The sequence below is a fragment of the Mesocricetus auratus genome, unplaced genomic scaffold, assembly GCF_017639785.1.
Source record: "Mesocricetus auratus isolate SY011 unplaced genomic scaffold, BCM_Maur_2.0 Super-Scaffold_100004, whole genome shotgun sequence".
In the NCBI taxonomy this organism is placed as follows: Eukaryota; Metazoa; Chordata; class Mammalia; order Rodentia; family Cricetidae; genus Mesocricetus; species Mesocricetus auratus.
In genome coordinates this window covers 35992421-36015063 of record NW_024429189.1, presented here as the reverse complement: position 1 = coordinate 36015063, position 22643 = coordinate 35992421, and the positions used below count along the sequence as shown (strand labels likewise).

General features: G+C 37.1%; 1 protein-coding gene across 2 annotated transcripts in view; it reads right to left on the bottom strand.

Annotated features, from left to right (window-relative positions):
- Xirp2 (xin actin binding repeat containing 2) overlaps window positions 1-22412 on the bottom strand; it is an 85705-nt gene extending 63293 nt beyond the window's left edge. Inside the window, exon 1 of one of the 2 annotated variants that reach the window (XM_013119849.3) lies at window positions 22213-22412. The gene's annotated coding sequence lies outside the window, so the exon portion shown is untranslated. The remainder of the gene's footprint in view (window positions 1-22212) is intronic. The other variant, XM_040745494.1, reaches the window with a different exon arrangement.
- Window positions 22413-22643: the final 231 nt, after the last annotated feature.

Genomic DNA, 22643 nt, shown 5'->3' with positions numbered 1-22643 from the left:
CCTATATGTACCCATGCATATACTGGGAGTGCTAATGAACTCAGGGTTTTACCAAATAGAACACACAACTGAAAGGAATAGTAATAGAGCTGTTTTAGTATGAGTTTGTGGGGAGAGAGTGGCAGGTGGATTTGACCACAACAACACAGGTATGAAATTCTCTAGAATACATTAAAATACTTTTAAAATCTGGGCATATACATTTGTAATCCTAACACTGAATGGGTAGACAGGTGGATCCCTCCAGCAACTGGCCAACTGACTAGGCAAATCAATGAGCTCTGGGTTTCTGGAAAGATGATTCTCGAAATGAAACAAACAGCAATAGACCACCTGACACCTCTGGAACTCACGTGCATGTAGACCAGCATGCATATGTGCACACACACGAACATGCACTCATACACTCACTGTACACACACCTACACATGTACATACAACTATGGAAACAAATGCACAGTGGCTGAGCCTACTTGAGTTTTTGCATATGCACTTAAGTCGCCCTGCACATTCTCTTATGTGAAGATATTTTTATTAAAACAGGTTTACATTTCCTAGTAAATTTTAAATTAAGGACATTAATCCTTCCTCCTTCCAAAATAAATGCATATTTATCATTTCTACATACTGATTTCAGTCTAATCTAAGGCAGATTAAAGGGAAAACAGTGCACTGAGTTTCTACAGCTCCAAGTGGGTCTGTTTTCATTCTTAGAAGGCTTGCATCTATTGGTGAAAAATCACAGTAGATTGTTCAGCTACATTGTTTTGGTTGTTACAGAGATCACACTAATGAAAGGCAAAGTATAGTACTCAGACAACAGGGAAAGGAATGAACTTCACTGCAAAAAGAAGAAAATGCATTGCAGGGGTCATGGCTTTTGTTTTCTAGAGATTTATTCTATTTCCCAGATGAACGGTGGAATGATGCTCCTCTCTTCCCTTGGCTTAAATTTACCCTCCCCCACCATTGAGGGGAAGTGATACCCTGTCTTTGCGGGGTAGTCAATCACTGACTAGTCAGTGCCAAGGAGACAGATTATCATCCTTATGTTCAGCCATATTTTTCTTTGAAAGAAAAATAGTAAGGGAATCATCAAGAAATATGTTATCCTAAGAAATAAGAAGACCTTATTTCTAAAATTAGAAATAAAACAAATCATGTCATTTTATTTCTGGCTTCTGAGTTAAACAAAAAAATCTTATTTGGTCCATCTTGCTGGCTTCTCTGAAGACATCTCATGTGCAGTCATCATTATATGAGTTATCATCAAGAAGTTGGTGGCATACATTGCACACATCTTTGCTAACACTCCAAACCACACTGATTTGTCTACAAAGTAGGCTAAAATGAATAAAGCCCAAAGTGATGAAGGAATTAAAATATTATTAAAACTAGTCTAGCAGCAACTCAATTTATCTTCCATTTTTCCCCATTTAGATAATGGAGCTTAATATTTAGGAATTATACTTCTAACTCAAGCATGATTGAACACATTAAATACCAGTGTTAGGAAGGCTGAGTCAGAAAGATCCTGATTCTGAAACCTGGCATATATGGTGGGATTTTATCTCTCTAAAAGATATATGTTATGGAGTCTGTGTCAGACACTATTACTTTCCCTTTCTCTCATCTTTCATCAGAATATAATTCACTCTAGAATTCTTTTTGGAAATCTATATTACTCATTGTTGGACCTCCTATTTTGGGAAGTCAGAGTCCACAGAGACTATCAACTTGCTCTGTACTCATAATTTGTGATTTTCAGTCTTCTTCTGGCACTTAAGGTTTGAATTTAAATAAAATGTTTAATGATTTGAAACCTCCTGTTTCTTGCCAATACAATGGGTCCTAGACAGATGCCTGAGGAGACAATATGTCATCTTATAAAATCAAAGAGTTCACAGAGTAGCTTTCATAGGGTAAAATAAATGCTGTTTCTGTCTTCCAACTACTCAAGTATTATTATATACACTAGATGAAGTATATGGATTAATAGATTCATAAAAGGTACATAGGTACATAGATCTAGAGAGAGGGATAAGGCACATTATAAACAGTGAAATTAGTATGTAGCAAAGGTAGGACTTGGTTCTATTTATCTAAATTTCTTGTAATGAACCAAGTTTACACAAGCAAGCACCAAAAGAATCATGTGAAAATAGAAGATTCACAGAGATATTCTAGGATGTACTATTTCAAGGATGGGCCATGCTGCCTTCCAAATGACTTTTCATGTTCTCTCCTGCTTCACATATTTTAGGAAATATAAAACAATCACTATAATAGCTGTAAAGGACTATTCATTCGCTTTAATTTCCAAAGGCCCACAAGCAGAGAAATTCCTGCACCTTGTCCTGGAAAAAACCAGATGATAATAAATCAACTCAAGTCCCTGTTACCCTGTGGTTACCTACCAAGGAGAAATAGAAGACACTGCCATTCTTTATGTATGATTCAACACATTGTTCATGATGTTATCTACTAAGTAATGTTACATTGCTTAAAAAGCGCATTAAACATAAAAAGATTGTGCTGTATTTGATTGGTTTGGCTATAGGCATTCTTTCTATTTATGAATTTGTTCTATTTAAGTTGTTTTTTACCCTCCTAAGGTCCTTGTTCTAGAAAAACATTAGTATTCATATCATTCTACAATTCTACCTCTTACTGAGTTTCTACCTTTGGATTTAACATCTTCCCTACTTTGTTTCTGAAGTATTACCCTTACTGCTGCTTCATTCTGATCTTCCTAAATTTTTCTGAGTTTTATCTCTCCAAATCCTCCCTCTTGTGTATCCTTGTGTCTTCTGAGAAGGATTTTCTTTTCTTTCTGTTTCTCAATGCTAGAAATTGAGTCTTAAGACATAGGAACCCAACATGAGCACCTCAACTATGAAGAGATCATGGGCAAGATCTACTCATCTTAAAAGAAAATGTTATATCTCTTAAATAGATGAAAATATCTACCTATACTACTAATATCTTAGGTATCTCTAGAATACACAAAAATTGATATTTTGAGCATACAAGATCATTGTAGATGGATGACCGATACATGTCAACTTAAAATATGTCTTTTCCCAGACTATGGACACCCCCATGGAGGGCCTCACCCTCCCTGGGGGAATGAGGGGATAACGGGGGGGGGGGATGGGGGGAGGGCACGGGAGGAGGGGAGGGAAAGGGAGAGGGACCTGGAACTGACTTGTGAAGCAACCTTGTTTCTTATCTAAATTTAAAATGGAAAATAAAAAAAATTAATAAAAAAAAAGAAAAAAATATGTCTTTTCCTATAACAGTCATGCATTATCTCTCATGGGCATGGGAAAGCTCCATAGATCATTTGAACAAAGTGTGAAGAGTACCATGAACATTTGTTCTGATTACAATTTTGTTCCTGTGACCAAATAGAGAATAGCTTAAAAAGAGGCACTGCTTACTTTGCTTGTAGTTCCAAAGTGTCAGTCAATCATGGTAGGAAAGTCTTGGTGCACTGAATAGCTCATATTGGCATCAGGAAGTAGAGAAAATGGCAAGACACAGGCCTCAGTGACACTTACAGTGATCTATTTCCTTGAACAAGCCTTTACTTTCCCCTCTGATAATAAAACTCCATCAAGAGATTGATCCATCCACTAGATTAGACCCTTTGTCATCTAATTGTCTCAGGAAGCTCTGTGACAGAATTCAGAATTGTATTTTACAAATCTGTGTGTTCCCAGTCTTAACAAATTGACATGATTAACCAACAATATGCTCGAAGACCCAAAACAAGCAGTTGCAATGTAACAAAGATGAGACTTTAACAATTTGTAGCTTTGACAAACATCTTCCTGGCAAGTCCAGGTTTAAAGTCATCAGAATATATGCAGAAATTAGCTAACTATTTCTATGCTAAGAGCACAGTGGATCAGCAAGACCCTCTTCCCTTGTCAGGAATTTCCCAATTCTTTACTATCTATTAATTTTCACCTTTCTTTTTTTCGGGGGTACCGGTTCATGACAGAGTATCTCTGTAGCTTGGCTGACTGTCCTGGAGCTAGCTCTTGTATACTAGGCTGGTTTTAAACTTACAGGGATCTGTCTGCCTCTGCCTAGCAAGTGCTGGGATTAAAGTTGTGTACTACCACCGCCTGGTCAATTTTTACCTTTCTGTTAAGACTAGAAACTAAAATTTACTCTGTTGAATCATAATAAAGAAGATCTGGCTCATCAAATTATAAATCTCATTAACTTAGCTATGCTATGGTGCCTTTTCTTCAACTAATAACACGTTTTCTTTGAAAAGTAAAATGTACTTAAATCAATCTAATTTTGTCTCAGTGAAACTCAGTCCCTTAGTCTGATCAAACTTTTTAATGATTGAAAGTTTTGAGTTAAAACATTTTCTCTCTCAAGCCCCAAAACTGCACTGAACATTGATAACATGCCTTTTGAAATTAATGACTGATAGACTCAGTCAAAGCACAAATATTATATTTGTTCCATATAATTTCTCTGTAGAATATTATTTGGTAAAATTAGGCAATCAAGGAAAAAAGAAACACACACACACACACACACACACACACACACACACACACACACACACTGAGATAATGCCACATTGCTTGTTTACCAACCTATTTTTTCTGCAAACAATTTCACTCCTTTAAAACACTAATGTGGTCAGGAAAATTCTGCACAAAGCCGTGAATACATCCCAAACACTATGTCTATTATGTTAGCTCCTCTTGGATAGGATGTTAGAACTACTAATGGGAAGCAAAATATAAAGAATCCCTTGTGGGATATTATTTTTCTTAAAAGCTCTAAGTTGTTATAAAATAAGAGGCAATTGGCATCCTGTTTCAGAATGTGCATTGTCAAGATTGAATTCTCATTATTGTCCCCATCTGGGGAAAGAGATGGTAATGTGTACAATAAAAGCAATATATTTTTAAAAATTAAAGCAAAGATGTTTAGAAATTAAAGCTATAATGATTTATTTTATTTTAAATAAAATTTTATGCAGTATATTTTGATTACATTTGCTCCTCATCCAAATCTTTTCAGATCCTACTCACTTCCCTACCCACCCAATTTTCCATTCTTTCTCTCACTCTCTTAAAAAAGAAAAAAAAGAATAAAAAACCAAACAAAATAGAACAAAAAGCAAAAAACACACAAAACACAATAATTAAAACAATTAGGTAAAAACCAATAACACACACACACACAAATACCAATAAAGCAAAACAAAAATAGGAGTCCACAAATATATCACTGAGATCTTTTGTGTTGGCCAGTAACTCCTTGGCACAGTGTAGTTGATAAACCAAGTGGAGGAAAACTGATATTTACTTTGTCAGCAGGTTTGCAGATAGAGTAACAATTACGCCAAAGTATCAACTTTGAATTAATCAGGTACTGGACAAGTCTCCCCTGTCACTTTTAGCATGACCTAAATACCCTTTGTATCTAACTTCAGTATGTAATTTCAACAGAAATCCATGATGTCAAATTCCTAGTGATATAGTGTTACTAGAAACAGTCAAAAGAGTGGAAGTAATTCCATAGTCTTCCCTGATTGAGATACACATGGTAAGCATAATTAGTAATTTTCATCGGCCCTTAATTTGTTTGCAGTTATTTATTCATAAAACTATCACAGTCACATTTGTTCTTATTCCTCAGCTCCAAAGCCTAATCCATTAAGTGGGCAATACCTGAAGGAACTCTGAATATGTGGCTCCTTTCACTCCTGTCTTTACAGGAGGAAAGCATAAAAGTCAGTCTTTAGATATTATCTGGTTGATACGATTACTACTCTTTTTTATGCCTATCAAGATAGCTACTTTCATCAACATGAAGATTTAATTAACACTTTTAAAGGTTTATTCTAAGATTTGTTTTTGGAATTGATGCTACTGTAACTAGGAGTGTACATGATCTCTTTCAAAGGGTGTTTGTTGTTGAAATATTTTATTTATATGTTTATTTATTTACTTTAGAATCTGACTGCTGTTTCCCCTCCTTCCTTTCCTTCCAGTCTCCCCCATCTTCCCTCTTCACCTCCAAATGTGAATTATTTGTTTAATTATGCATTGATGTATTACATTTGTTTATGTATGTAAAAATGTGCTGTATTTGTTTAGTTATGTAAAGATGTGTTGCTGTTTTACCTTGTCTGACTAAGGCAGGAGACTGGTCTAATTAAAAGCTCAATGGCCAATAGCAAGGGGGGATATAGGTGGGACTTCTGGGCAGGGAGAGTAAGGAGGAGGAGGAATTTAGAGTAGGAGGGCAAGAAACAAAAAGAGATGACATGGAGATGCCAGTGACCAGCCAGCCAGAAATAGAGGAAGCAGGAAAATAGGACACACAGAATGAAAGAAAGGGTAAAAGCCTAAGGCAAAATGTAGATGAATAGAAACAGGTTAAAATTTAAAAGCTAATGGTATAAGCCTAACCTAAGGCCGAGAACTCTTAATTAATAAGTCTTCTTGTCTTTCCTTGGGAGCTGGTTAGTAGCCCAAGTAAAATGCAAGCTGCAAATAGTGCTCACTGTGTGGCTTGAATTTGTACATTGGGAATGAGAAAGCTGAAACAAAAAAGGACATAGCTCCTTTTAGAGGTACTGCTGTGCAGTAGAGCATTTGAGCAGCTGAAACGCTAAGCAAGTAGAAACAGCAAGCTAAGTAAAACACCTGCCAGAGTGTGGCCCACTTCCCAGAGCTGGGGTGGTTAAATGTAGTTCCTGGTAAATACAGATCTTGACTGAACCTTTGATCTCAAGGATAACCTCTCCCTGACCCAAAAAAGGGGTCAGATCTAACCACACCAGATCCACATGGTAGAGAGCATGGTCAGAGAATGCTATAGGTACACTGTAAAACAGGTCTAGACCAAACAAACAAACAAAACAAAAACTTACAAGCAGATTAATTAGGTGCTTCAGAAAGAAAAGAAAATGGATGTAGACCGACATAGGAAAAAATAAACAGTTTAAAAATAATTAAGTAAAGAGTTTAATAAAAGAATAAGGTAATATAAAAAGAATAAGCCATGCAAAGATGGAGATACACAAGGAATCTGGATCCTGTATGGTGATTTGTTGTGTTTGAAGTTTTTGAATGCTGATGAGTAAACTGCAGCTACTGAGAGACTACTCTAGCCAGGACTTAAGATAATACTTGCACTTTACAATTAAACAGTGACTGGACAACAAACTTTACAGCTAGTTTCCTTAGGACTTGACCATATCTCCATTTTTTTAGGGTTCCCTGTGGATGCTGCTGCCCTCAGACAACAGGAAGCAGTCTGGAGAACACAATGCCCACATTCTCAAGCGGTGGGGTGGGTGGCTTTGGTCATACATATTTGTCTTCATTTTGTGGGGATATAGAAATGTAGGATAAGAAGACAACTATTCATCTCAAATATTTTATGTTGTTTGGATATTTGTATATTGATACAGATTTTAGGTTCTTTTCATATATATATGATATATATATATATATATATATATATATACTCTTGTTTAAAGTATTGTGCCTATGCAGTTCATTTAAAAGTACATTATAAAGTTCTAGTCTCTGAAAGATACTATTATATTATTACAAACTGTATAGGATAATTAATAAATGCAAGTTAGTAGTTATCTATAAAGATCAAACTTGTTGTCATCTTAAGTATGTTTTCAAAGCTAAACAATTTTAGATCGATAGGTCATCTTCAAATGCTTCAGAGACCTACAGAATATGGCATTTAAAATGTTTAATAACCAAAGACTTTTCATGACAGTGAGGCATGTCTGCTCCTGGCAGCATCACTATACTGCATAAAAGGAACATTCATATGGAATTTGCTTTTATTGTGGCAAAACTAGCCATTTTTGCAAGAAACTGTCCTTGCCCGGGCTGCTGGACAAACAAGACACAAAGGAAGCCAGATTTTTTGTCAATTTCTATAGTTTTAGAAGAATTTCTTGCTTTGCAATTCCTGTTTTCTCATGTAATACTATGTTTTTTGGGTCTCTGATTGAGCTGAAAATGATATAGTTATAGTTATAGCTTTCAATATTATCAAATGCAGAAAAGAAACTTACATAAGAGATACTCATTTTATAAGGTTGAAAAACATAAAAGCTAAAATTGTTTATCTAAGAAAAGGTTTTGAATTCTAAAAAGTTAATTTTGGGTGGATAATTTAAGTTAGGATACAAAGTAAGCAAAGTACACAACTTTGGACTCACTAATACAGAATAGGTAATGGAGTATTTCTCTGATTTTGCCAAATAAAAATGGATTGGATATTGTAAATGAAATTCTTACTTAATTGATCTTATTGTATATACTCTTACTATGTTAAGGCTAAATCCTTTATATTTATTTGGACAATGGCAGAAATGTCACATAATATTTCACTATGCAAAAATGTGTCACATTTGTTTAATTATATAAACGTGTTGCTGTTTTACCTTGCCTGTCTATGGTACCCGATTAGTCTAAATAAAAGCTGAATGGCCAATACCAAGGGATGAGGTATAGGTGGGACTCCTGTGCTAGGAGAGAAAGTAGGAGGAGGAATTTAGAGTCCTGAAAAGAAAATAAGAGAAAAACCTTGGAGATTCCAGGAGTCAACCAGACAGATGTGGGGGAAGCAGGGAGGTAGGCCATATAGATTGAAAGTTAAAAAGCTCTGAGTCAAAACAAAGTTGAATAGAAACAGGTTAAATTAAGATAAAAGAGCTAATGGGACAAACCTAACCTTAGGATGAGCATTCATAATTAGTAAGACTACATGTCTTTATTTGGAAGATGGTTAGTGACTCAAAGAAAATTCCATCTGTAATTTCTATTCAGAGGAGGGTAGCCCTTCCATGGATATCAAGCAAACATGGCATATCAAGTTGAAGGCTAGATAAGGCAACCCAGTATGTGGATGAGGGTCCTAAAGGTCACCAAAAGAGTCAAAGACAACTCCTACTCACACTGTCAGGAATTCCACAAGAAGACTAAGCTATGCAAATATAACACATATGTAGAGGGCCTAGGTCAATCCCAAGTCAACTCCCTGGTTATTGGTTTAGCCTTTGTGTCCCCCTATGAGCCCAGGTCAGCTGACCCTGTGAGTTTTCTTGTAGTATCCTTGACCCCTCTGCCTCCTATAATCTTTTCTCCCTTTCTACCACAGGATTCTCCAGACTCTGCCTAATCTTTGGCTGTGGGTCTCTGCATCTCTTTCCATCAGTTGCTGGATGAAGCTTCTCATGACAATTGGGCTAGGTACCAATCTTTGAGTATAGCAGAATATTATTAGGAATCATTTCTTTGATTTTTTTGCCAGGAATGTTTGGATCTATCCTAGTTCTCTGGGCTATTCAGCTTCTGGGTCCTGATCCTTCCGAGAGTGTAAGTGATATGTTATCTGTTCTGGCATTGGTCTAAATCTGAACCAGACATTAGTTGGCCACTCCCATAATTTCTGTGCCACCTATACCCCAGCAGATCTTGTAGGCAGATAAATTGACGTTTGAAGGTTATGTGGCTGGTTTGGCAAGGAAAACCATAGAATCATTAGGTTATACATCAAAAACATGTACTTTAAAAAATTGGAAAATCTAAAAGAAATAGACAAATTTCTTAATAGATACTACTTACAAAAGTGAAATTAAGATAGATAAGCCAAAACCCCTAATGAAATAGAAACAGTCATTAAAAGTCTCCCAACCAAAAAAGCTCAGGGCCAGATTGTTTTAGTGCAGAATTCTACCAGACATTTAAAGAAGAGCTAATACAAATAGTTCTCAAATGATTCCAAAAAATATAAGAAGCAGACCAAATTCATTTTATGATGCCACACTCAACCTGATGTACAAAACATAGAAAGACTCAAAAAAGAAAGAGAATTACAGACAAGTTTCACTAATGAACATTTATGCAAAAATACTCAATAAAATACTTGTCAAGTGAATTTAATAACACATCAAAGAGATAATCCACAATGATCAAGTAAGCTTCATTCCAGAGATGCATGAATGATTCAACATATGAGTAAACTGTTACTGTAATTCACCATATAAACAAAATGAAAGAAAAAGAAAAACCACAGGATCATCTCATTAGATCCTTAAAAAGCCTCTGACAAAAATCTAACACCCTTTCATGATCAAAATTTTGGAGAGATAAAGGAATATAAGGGATATACCTAAACATAATAAAAGCAATAAACAGAAAGCCAACTAAATAGAGAACATCAAATTAAACGGAGAAAAACTCCAAGCAATTCCATTAAAATCAAGAACAAGACAAAGTTGTCAACTGTTTCCATATCTATTTAATATAACACTTGAAATTGTATCTAGAACAATAAGACATCTCAAGGAGATCAAGGGAATACAAACTTGAAAGGAAGAAGTCAAAACATCAGTCTTTGCAGATAGTAAGATAGTATACTAGGAGACCCCAAACATTGTACCAGGTAAATCCTACAGCTGATAAACACCATTTACCAAGTGGTTTAATACAAGATTAACTCAAAATAATCAGTAGCCCTCCCATATCGAAATGAAAAATGGGCTGAGATGAAATCATGGAAATAAAAACCCTTCACAGTAGACACAAATAAAATAAAATGCCCATGTGTAACTCTAACCAAGCAAGTGAAAAGCCTGTTTGACAGGTGTTTCAAGTCTTTGCAGAATTAAATTGAAGAAGATATCAGAGGATGGAATGATCTCCCATGCTTATGGATTGGTGGGACTAACATATTAAAATAGCCCTCTTACTAAAAGCAATCTACAAAAAGTCAATGCGATCCCCATCAAAATTCTAACACAATTGTTTACAGACCTTGAAAGAACAATACCTAACTTCACAATTAACACATTCAAGCCAAAGTTTTTCTGGATTCATTCTACTTAAATTCAAGTATAGTAGAAGAGGAAGGGAGAGAAAGTGAGGCCCAACAGAGCAAGTGCAGGAAAGACGAGTGTAGATTGGACTTCTTTAACAATTCCATGCAAAGTCTTCATATATCTACAGCTTTGTATATCTTTCTGATTATAAACTGATTTTCTCCACCAAAAAACTATCAGTGGGTCTATTCAACATAGTTTGCCCTCCTACTCCTCTAGGGAAATGCCCCTAAAGGAGAGCTTATTCTGTACAGCTAGATATCATTTCTTTTCTTTTCCAAAGCTATTTTTAATATCTGAGACACTTTAAACTACTTTCTAAGCAATAAAATACCTCCTTCTGTTGCATAACACACTGATCTGTAGTTTAACCATGTCTTCCATAGTTTCAATAATCTCTGTTTTCAAAATGGCAGGATATATGTTTTTCAATTCCAATGGCTGGCCAGTGACCAGAAATGGTTGTTACAGGTCTTTCTTGTGGGAATGGGACAAGTAAAACCTATTTCTAGGAGGCAAAAGTGGATGTTTTTCCTAACAGTGAGGACAAATTTATCCAAACAGTTTTGTAGAACATGTTACTAAATTTTTATTGTTATCTGTGACTAGAATTCCCTGATTGCTAAGAAGCAAACTGATGTTTCAGATGAAAATATTTTAATACAATTTCACAAGAATTTAACATTTTGCATGTCACATACAGTGAGTACCCTGAATTTACCTTGAAATAACATTTAAAAATCCATTATTTATTAGTTCCCACTGTTTTTCTTCTCTCCTCTCTCCTCTCTCTCTCTCTCTCTCTCTCTCTCTCTCTCTCTCTCTCTCTCTCTCTCTCTCTCTCTCTCTCTCTCTCTCTCTCTCTCTCTCTCTCTCTCTCTCTCTCTCTCTCTCTCTCTCTCTCTCTCTGTGTGTGTGTGTGTTTTAGCACAAAGTAAGAAAGCAAGTCTCCCAACAATGAGAGATGCACTCTCACCCTGAACTCTTGAGGGAGAGTCTAGGCCCTGCCCTGGATGAAATGACAGACTATGGACACGCCCATGGAGGGCCTCACCATCCCTGGGGAAATGAGGGAATATTGGAGGGTTTGGTGGGAGGGCATGGGAGGAGGGGAGGGAAAGGGAGAGGGACTTGGAATTGACATGTGAAGCAACCTTGTTTCTAATTTAAAATTAAATTTAAAAAGCATGTCAAATTCTGCAATGGAAGTTCTTAAGAAAAACAGGGTATTTATATGAAATTTGAAATTCAAGATTCTAAGAGATTAAAAACAAATGCCTAGCTTGGGAAACCATGAGTCTCCCACAATAAAACCCAACTTGTCACCCCAAATTTGCCATTTATGAGTATGGGTGAAATAAGCATACCGCATGAGCATGTGAAAATTAAAATTGTGCAAAAAATGTTTGCTGTGAGTGTTGGTCTTCCAATTTATTTTTTGCCAGGATATTTTTTCTGTTATTATATAGCCACACAATACTATTAGAAAATAAAATTTTCCTGAACATTAGAGCACTGAGCTAGCCATTAGTTGGCCACAGAGGTCAGGCAGTGGTGGTGCACACCTTTAATCCCAGCATTGGAGAGACAGCCAGGTGGATCTCTGTGAGTTCTAGGCCACCGTGAGCTATACCAGATTGATCCAGTCTAAAAGAGAAAGAGAGACAGTATCGGTTCACATCTTTAATCCCAGGATTTGGGAGTTACTTGCCTTTAATCCTAGAACCAGGGAAGTGGAGACAGGAGTGATATGACTGGGCAGAGAGATAAAAATAAGGTGGGAGGAGATGGGAGCTCATTGCATTCAGTCTGAGATTTTGGAGACACAATCTCCTCTTTGGTCTGAGGATTCCATAAAAGTATGAACTAGTGTCTGGCTGCTCTGCTTCTCTGATCTTTTAGAATTAACCTCAATATGTAACTCTGGGTTTTTATTATTAAAATCAATTAAAATTCTTACCATGAATATCTTCATGACCACTCTCAGCATCTTAGTCCAGTGAGTTGGATGTAGACAAGAGATACAATACCAGTACATGTGTGCTTGTGAACACTTACATAAACATATATCCCATCTTTTTTGGAAGGACCATGTACTCAGAAGCAGCCCTCTCCTTGATCTGTGAGTTTTGAGTTTTGGAGGCATGTCCCTAGACACACTTGAACTGTGTACTTACTGAGGAAAGAGAATTTGGCACAAAACTCAAAGCCACACTTATTAGCAGTACAGGTTCTGAGGACTATGTGATAAACGGCATCAGGCTAAACACTTGGCTGCCTAAGAGAAAGTCTCATAGAAGGAGAAATGAAAGTATCAGTGCACATCAAAATTTCAGGCTTGAGCATGTAGTTATTGAGAGAATTAGACAGGAAACAATAAACACACACACACACACACACACACGCATGCACACATGTCCCTCCACTCACTCACTATGGCACCCCCCAATGGATAACCTATGGAACTCCTTCCAAACTGTCTTTTTCATTTAGTCTATTTTATTCTTGCTACTCCCAACATATACCATTAGTATTCACACTGTGTGGTGGTTGGAATAAGATGTCTCTCATAAGTCTTGGGTATTTGAATACTGTAGTGATACATTATTTTATGCTCTATTAAGTTTTGCCTGAGGATTCAGGAAACAAAGTTAGCCACAAGTCTTAGAAGCCAGGCACATACCTCTAATCCCAGCATCCAGAAGCTAGGAGGTGATGGCACATACCTTTAATCCTAGGATTCAGGATTAAGAGGCAGATAGATCTCTGTGAGTCCAAGATCACCCAGATATACACAAGAAAGAATCAGTCTAAAAGAGAATTATAGCTCCCACCTTTAATCCCAACATTAGGGAAGTACATAAGACAGAAGCAAGGTCTCAGTAAGAGGCTTTTGTTCTCCAACCACGCTGAGGAGAGGTTACAGTCTGAGGTTTGGTGAGAGCTCCTAGAGACAGGATTAGCCCAATGCAGCCTGAAGTAGAATCAAGAAGCTAGTGGCCAGCTGCTTTGCTTCCCTTACCTTCAGCTTGAAAACAAGCTTTGGGTTCTTGTGGTCTTTTATTTTTCATGTTACAGAATACTTGAACTGCAAGTGATGTATTGGAATGTGTGACCTTGCTGGAGGAAGTATGTCACTGGAGGCAGCCTCAAAGATTCAAAAGATTCACATCATTTCCATCTTTACCCCTCTGCTTTCTGCTTTTTGTGTGTAAGACTCAAGATCTCCCTTATTTCTGATCTGATGATTTGTTTTAGTCTCCATGGCTTTCTTGTCTCACATCTAATGCATTGTATCATTTTATGAGCTCACTGTCTTTTGCTTTCTTTTGCTTTCTCTTAAGTGGGTGATTGGATTCTGCTTTGCCTAGTCTACTGTGGATTGTCAAAGATTCCCAAAGTCTGGCCCCCAGCTCTCTTTCTCCCTCTTACTTCCTCTTTCCTGTGTGAGATCTTCTTACTTTTTTTGCAGTTACACTGCAGTTGAGACTGTGAAGGCATCTAACACAGAGGAAAAGAGGTGACCAAAGCAACAGGAGGTGCAATGGCATTACAGGCTGAGGATGCATACAGTGGCCCGAGGGTCACAATCAGTTCCCATTGTGACTGAGGAGTGGAAGATGTCGGAAGATTCAAAATAATGATCTGAGAATATGTTATGCGTGCAGCAACTAGGTCAAAATATTTGCAAGGTTCAACATGGGAATGAGTGGTAATGGTGGTTTGAATGTGACTGGCCCCGCAGGCTCATAGATTTAAATGCTTGGTCACCAGGAAGTGTCACTATTTGAAAGGATTAGGAGGTGTGGCCTTGATGGAGGAAATGTTTCACTGGAGACAGAATTTTAGATTTTCAAAAAGTCAAGCCGAGCCCAGAGAGTCCCTTCTTTCTGCCTGTGGATCCAGATACAGAATTCTCAACAACTTTCTCAGCAGCATTCTGTTTCTTCACAGCCATACAATAGTGACTAAGGCAGTGGTTCTTCCAGATGAAAAATTGGAGTCACTGGGTCTGAGGTTGGTGCAGAGTTTAGTTTCTTGAGGTAATGTGATGCTGACACTAAGAATAACAGAGAGGTTATTTGTTTAAAGTGCTGGGATAACTGTAATGGAGGAGGGCACGTAATAGCTTTCTGCAACTCTGGCAAGCACAGAAATTTAATTTGAACTGAAGAGTGTGTCTGTGAAAAGTGAGGATTGCTTTAACAACAGAGTCACCTATTCAATCAGGTAGACAATTCTTGCTTAAACAGGTTTCTGGAGCATTGATGTGTTGAAGATTAAGCAGAGAAACCTACAATTTTGATATTCCTACTCTGCTTCCTGGTAACACACTGACAATGACTACTAAGTTACAATAATGATACCATTGAATACTAATCATGGTATGAAAGACCAAATCTTAATACTGTGTGCCATACATGATTGTGGTCACTTTACAAATATGGGTATATCCATCCTTAGAACAGTGCTGTGGGGAAAAACTCTATCAGCATCTAATTTTCAAGTTAGGTAATGAGTGGAGTTGTCCATCTGATTAATATCAGCAGTTGATCAGTGTAGGAACCAGTAGTGAAACCCAAGGAGCTGGTGCTAATGTTCATGTTTGACCTGTGAGGGTGAACACAATAGCATTTATAGTCCCTAGAGAAATGTTATATGGACTTCCTATGACTCTAGGTGACACTGTTTGTGTGACTCTAATCTACTGAAGGAACTGTCACACACTTCAAGAGTGGTTAGCATTCTAGAAAAAGGAACATGTTTCAGAGGTCTTTCATAACTAAGTATTTTAGCACTGAATGGTGAGAGGTTGAAAGAGAGAGGTGTGTGTGTGTGTGTGTGTGTGTGTGTGTGTGTGTAAGAGAGAGACAGAAGCAATTATTTACAAACATTTTCTAACTTTAAGTGATTTAGACACAAAGACTGTATTCATAAATGCCATTTTATATACCAACCCTGGAATTCCTTTTCAATATATTCCCTTAGAAGAATAATCTTGTAGGAACTGTCTTGCTATTATTCATATTTAACTTTAACCTTTATCAATTCAAATATTTACACAAATTTATGTCAAGTTCCTTAATTTTTTGCACAAAATAACATGATGTATAATTATAATGTCACAGATAGTGGTTGTTATCTGAGGACTATCCATAGCTCTTTGAATAGTCAAGTGACTTTTGATCAAGAATATGAAAAAACAGAGAAAAATATGGAAGCATTGGTACTACTATGCTTTACAGAAAAGAATAGGTACAAAATACAAAAATAAATAGTGTGTGTATTTGTAAGGGTAACAGAATGTAACTAGGAAAAAGAAATAACAAGAGAAAAGGCAGGATCAAGAAGCTGTTGTCAGTTAAACATGGATGACAAAGTAAATAAAAGGATGAACTTTTATTATCTTTGACTTAAAAATTGCCAGAGATGGATTCGATTTCTTTTGAAAAATAAAGGTAGTGTCTTAGATACAGACACATGTCTTCCAAATTTCACTTCTCTGAAGTTTTAGAGTCAAAGCAGAGCTGTTGCCCAGCTCTGTATGATGGGGAGATGATGAATCTTGAAATTATTTTTGCTTCAGGTTGAGTCAGTGACTGAAAGTGGACATGCTGTCACACAATACCACCCCTAAATAAATGTTTTGCATTCCTACAGGTCACAGACAATGTTGCCTATTAAAGAAGTCATGGCTCTCAAGGGGTCCTGCCTATTTTCTGAGCACCTTGGAAAGGTGCAGCGTAGAGAAATGTCTACATGCTGACTGTCGCTGTTGGTTTCCATGCTCCAATGAAGACTCCTGCTGGTCTTTGTTCAGTTGAAAAACACCTGCTTCTACCTTCTTCTGCCTTTTGTCTCCTGCCTTCTGCCCTCCATAGCATGCTGGGGAATGCCTGGGTGCAGAGGAAGCAGGGGCAGTGCAACTACGAAAAGCTTGTAGCTGCAGTTGAAAACCTTTACTGATATGGAACAAACTCGCTATAATCTCCCCCCTTTTGGGAATACACACACTTGTCTAGAATCATTGAATCAAATCATTAGGGGGAGTTTTAACGTTACAAAAAAGATTTGTCATTGTTTCCCTGGTAAACTTAATTATATAACTTGTTGTTCATATGCATCTATTTCTTGTGTAAGTGACTTATAAGTTAGTTACTTTAAATCTGAATTCTTATTATGTCAGTGTTAACTTAAAACCAGACAAAACCAACCAAATAGCCATGTTGATGAAGTTATAATGCATTAAGTCCTTTAAACATGACACTGTTTATCCAAACCCCATGTGCTTTATGTTATGAGGTCTACCTGCATCTCATTTCAATACTGGTAAGTTCTTATAATTAAAAATATGAGTAAAAGTCTCTATCTAAACATTTTTTTATATCCAGTCTACCCTTACCGAATTTCTGACACATATCAAATGTGTGGATAGAAGCTATAATATTCAACCATGCCTTCAAGCACATTAAACTTGTGACATGATTATTTTTGATAAGTAATGGTCATGTACGAATATCTATGCCAACTTTTTCCAACTTGGGGGAAGATAGCATTGGATGTTTATAAAACAGTAACAATCCCCACAATGAATTCTTGTGTTGTATTTATTTTATCTTATATGTATACCTGAAGCACTTTGGCAATTATCTACTTTTCTATACCCAGACACATCCAGAAAATGCAGAAATATTCTGAGTCCAATTAGAAAAATCATGAAAGAAAAAGGTGGACTTGACTGCTCGCCAAAAAGAGCAGAGATAAATGGCAATTTCACAGAGACAAATCATCAGAGGTGAGGGAGAGGCTCTCATCTTAAGCAGAAGGAACAAAAGCACTAGGGTAAAACTGGAGCACAAGGTAACTGTCAGTTTTTTTTAGTATTTGCAGATTATGTGACTATGTTCCCTTCTAGATAATTTGTTTTATTTTCAGGAGAAACATGAAATACAATATGAAAAGCAACAAAATGTTGCTTGTGTTTTAAAAAAAGAAAAATCAAATCAAAGCAAAGACTTTCTCAAGATGTTTCCTCTCGAATGTACTCCATATGTGTAGGGCAGCGCTGCTATTCCATGACGACTCCAAGCAAGCGCAGTAACACTGGAATTGAGCTCAGCAATCTGTAGTAGGTTTCTAGGGGCTTTGTCTTGACACTCCGGGTAACTCTTTCCAGGGGCTCTGTTTCTGTAAGTTAGCATTTTCAGTTGTTGAAACAGCCATGATGTTCTTTGTGTTACCAACGTAAACTTCTGTTATTATTAGCAATATTTTAAGAGATAAAACTACACTAGCAGAAATTTGGGTTATTTACCCTGCTACCTTCCCACCTGATCAATGGTTCTCAACCAGTGGGTCATGACACTATTGGCAGAACCAATCTCCAAAAATATTTGCATTACCATTAATAACACTAGCAAAATTATAGTTATGGAGTAACAACTCAAACAATTTTATGGTAGGGGTCACCACAACATGAGGAAATGCTTAAAGGGTTGCAACATTAGGAAGGTTGTGAATCGCTCTGCCCTAGACTATTTTCATTATCCTCATCGAGGTTGCTAATATCTCAAATGTTATTAAATATGAATTCATTGTCATTTTATGTATCAAAAGAAACACAAAGTACTATATTTGCTTATTCTACGGAAATAAAATCTTTGCTACAGTCAATCGTCAGTCACATCCTAATTGTTCTTACTCTTCGTGCTTTTACTGATGCAAATGGAAAAACACCCTGGGGAGTAAAATTTGCAGGAGATGGATTCCAATGAGGACAGACAAAGGTTTTTAATTCTGCAGTTTGTAGGAGGCATTTTAAAGAGAAGGGCTTCTTGTGGATATTTAGCACATATTTTGAAACAAATATCTGTTCTTTGTTTCTGATTCATGTCATTGAAAGCTTCGGGATATCCTTGGTGGTGGTGTTGTTTATGTGATGGCCTGAGAATCCGGGATGGAAAGTGGGACATAGCTTCCGGATGGGAGTAGCTTGCTCAGAAACTAGATCAAGGGATAAGATATTTAGAATACTCTTTCCCCCTCCAATTTCTGCATAAGGAAGAGAGGATGCAAACTGAGTTTTACCATAGAAATCCCAAGGGAAGGATTTGGTAAGTTTCTATGTCAGGGATAATAGGAGGAAAATTGTGAAAGTTCCAAGTTTAATGGCACACATGAAGGATGTAAAATAGTAAAGATAAGGACAGTTAATGAGGTAAATCAATAAAATATATTGTATGTCCCCCATATATAGTTATTATATTTAGGATATAAATATATTGACCATATGATATATTTAATATTTTTATTCATAATATTAATATGTAATAATGACACTAAATAAAAGGCTGGCACCAAACCCTAAATGGTAACCCTTAAGGAGCCCATCCATCTGAAATATTTAATTCCCCAACCTTTCCGGAACAATTTCATACTTCTCTTGGTGGTCTGTTCTGTCTTAATCCTTCTTCTGACACCTGAAACTAGTATAGGCTGAGAAGACACAAGACATAACTCCCTTCCCCCAAGATTTTCCTTAAAATGTTTCTTCACTCTAGCTTCCACAGACATTCTGCAATGTCTACCTATGCTTGCTCCTGGTAGTTGTGGAACTTATTCCAGGGATTGGTTCTTTTCTGATTAACATTATTAGCACCTCAGTGAATCTGTTCATTCCAGAGATCCCTTAGTCTTGGGAGTGGCCTGAGTAAGAAACTCTCGCCTATCAGTCAATGCTTTGCCATGGGCATCTCTTCCATCTTATAAAAGATTGTAAGTATAATCTATTCATTGTAACAGTGGTAGAAACCAGATCATACTCCTAAGTGCTCTAAGCCATTTTCACTATGTGACAGGAGGAGGGTCTGTGGCAAACCATGAATCAGTACTTAGCTAGGAGGAAATGCCAGAAGCATGAGCTATTGGTTGCAGAGGCAAAGTAATCTTGTGTGATTCAGTCTATATCTTCTGGGCACTTGGTAAGGTGAAGTACTAGCATTAGAGTTGTGTTGAGTGTGTAATATATTCATTTGGAATCTGGGAACAGGAGTATTGCTTGTTTCAGGAAAGGATACAATGTATGTCTTAGAAGTGACGTCAGAATTGGACAAGAAAACACTTAATTCAACCATATAGAGACCACATATCTTCATGGAATAGATCAGTGTTCTAGAAAAGACTTTTCTAGTTTGGTAAAGAGTGATGTTTCCTACCACTCTACAAGGGATAAAACCATCAGTTGAATGAACCAATGTTTCTTTTAGAGATGATAAAAAGCAAATTATAACTTAGTTGAATTCCAAGTGGGTAACTTGAATATTTTCTGAATACTGGGTGGGATTCAAATAAAAAAGGACATGATAATTACAACTAAGTCTTGTCTCACAGGTTGCTAATGAAAATCTTGAAACTATATTGTCATGTACTTCTTGTCAATCTGCCTCAGAAATTACATGTCTGTTTGCTATAAATGGACCTCCCCAACGGTCTTTTTTAATACTGGAGGATTTTGTGTGTGTGAGTGTGTGCGTGCCTCTGTGTGTGTGTGTGTGTGTGTGTGTGTGTGTATGAGAGAGAGAGAGAGAGAGAGAGATGACAGAGACAGAGACACAGAGAGAAATACAGAGACAGAGACACAGAGAGAGAGCAGGTCAGGGAGAGAACATCAAGGGAAGGCCTGAAATTATTCCATCAGGCTTAATCGTTTTCAAGTAAGCAAAACCAAGCCTGTTGCATGGAAGTGGTTAAGTTTTTCAATTGGAGCAAATTCACAGTGAGAGTTGGAATTCTGGATTAAACAGCAGGGACAGCACTTCTGTAAGTAGCAGTAAATTATCCATGAACTTGGTGGGCATTCTCCCCAAAAGCAGACCTGCGTAAACGCAACTCATCTGCTCTCTTTAACCACAGGTGACAGCAAGCCTGTGCTGATGTTTTTGCAGGAACACATTCTGAAGCAAAGCCTCCCATGGTCATTACAGAATGTCAGCTTTCATTTTTTCAGGAGCTTAAGGGAAGCTGCACCTAAAAAGATGCCCAATGCTGGGTGAAAGAAACCCGGTTCCATCCAAACTCCAGTCTGCAGTTTCCTCTAAGCAGCTGGCAGTTTGCCATGTTGCAGACATCTGAAACACTGAGTGATATTTAAAAACAGATCTTGTTCTGAGCTGATGTGTTGATACCGGGAAGAGAAAATATTCAACTATCAAAGGAGCAGAAAGATATTTAAATATACAATGCAGAGTTTCTAATTTCTGCTCCAACCTTTTCCACTCCCTTGTAATATTGTCTAAAATTCTCAACAGGTGTTCTTTCATTTAAAAAGTCCATAACTCTGAATACGGTTGAGGTAAATATTTTACTTGCCCTTTGGCTCTTTAGCACATAATTTTAAAATGTTTGAAATAATGTGCAGCGTGTCAGTGACCAAATAGAGCTCTGGTAAAAATAAAATATCTTTCAGTTCAGCACCAGCTGGCTAAATTTAAACCATGCATTATGCAATCTTAAAGTGTCCTTGCTTTTGCACCCTGTCTTAGGAGATTCTCTTCTAATGTCACTCCCAAATCACTTCAGTCTCTTAACATCTAAACACAGCACAACAGGACCAAATTAAGGTGTTCACAGGCAATTGAAGACAGAAAAAAAATCCATTTGAAAGTGTATATAGGGCATGATACCTTCAAAGTACGATCTCCCTCTCCTCTATTTGAGTTTGTAGTTACCATAATTAGGGCTGGCAGATCTATCTAACTGGCAGTGCTTTCCTTAATTCTGAGAAACATGAAGGAACCTGATTCTTTAATCCTTACTCTAGTAAGACTCCCAGAGGCCATAAGCCCACAGCTAGAGCAAAATATACTAAATCAAACTATAACTGGGAAAGAATAACTTTCCTACATTTCTGTGAGAATGCTGAAACAGTTGAAAATATTTAAGATTCTTCCTGTTCCTCATCCAGTTCCATGATATATCATTCATATTTCTTAATGGTTTCTTATTTTAAAGGACAAGCCATTTTTTTCAATTTCCCTTCTGAATGTAAACTGTAGAATCACTTAGCTCATGACTGGTTTTTAGGCTCATTATTCTTTAATATTAAACATGAAAATAATTTATTGTAAAGAGATTAGCATAGGAGGTCCTAATTTCTCACCCAACAATGCTAAGCACAATTGTAAGAACACATACAAACTGATCATTTTCCTTTATAATGATGACAATTGACACTTATTTCTCACTGATGTTTGGTGATAGTAGAACATTTATATCCTTGGCACATATACACATGACTGTATTTCACATACCTTTGTACCAGAATCCACCCTAACTCCGTGGCAATGCTCTATAGACGATTCTTCACTTAGTAGGTTCCTCCCTGCTTCACATACAGCAAGTTTCCCAGTCCCCTGAAAGTTAGCAGCAGAGTGGAGACCAGCTCCACTGAAGTCTATGAAGCAAGGAGATGGGGCTGCTGAATTTATCTTAGCCCTGTGTCCAAAGGATGCAGCTGAGCGCCTATTTTTAGGAACTGAGCTGTGTATAGGTGGGGCTTGAGTCAACCACTCTTTGCAGAAGTGCGTCTCTGAGGGCATGTTGCTTAGTGGTGTCCTGAGCAATGTACGCATAGCCCTCACACATGTGCAGTCAATCAAACGGCCTCGCCGCCACTACCACACCAAAGGCTTAGCTCCCCAACATAGAGAAATAAATTGTGAGAGAAGTTCAGCTATTGTAG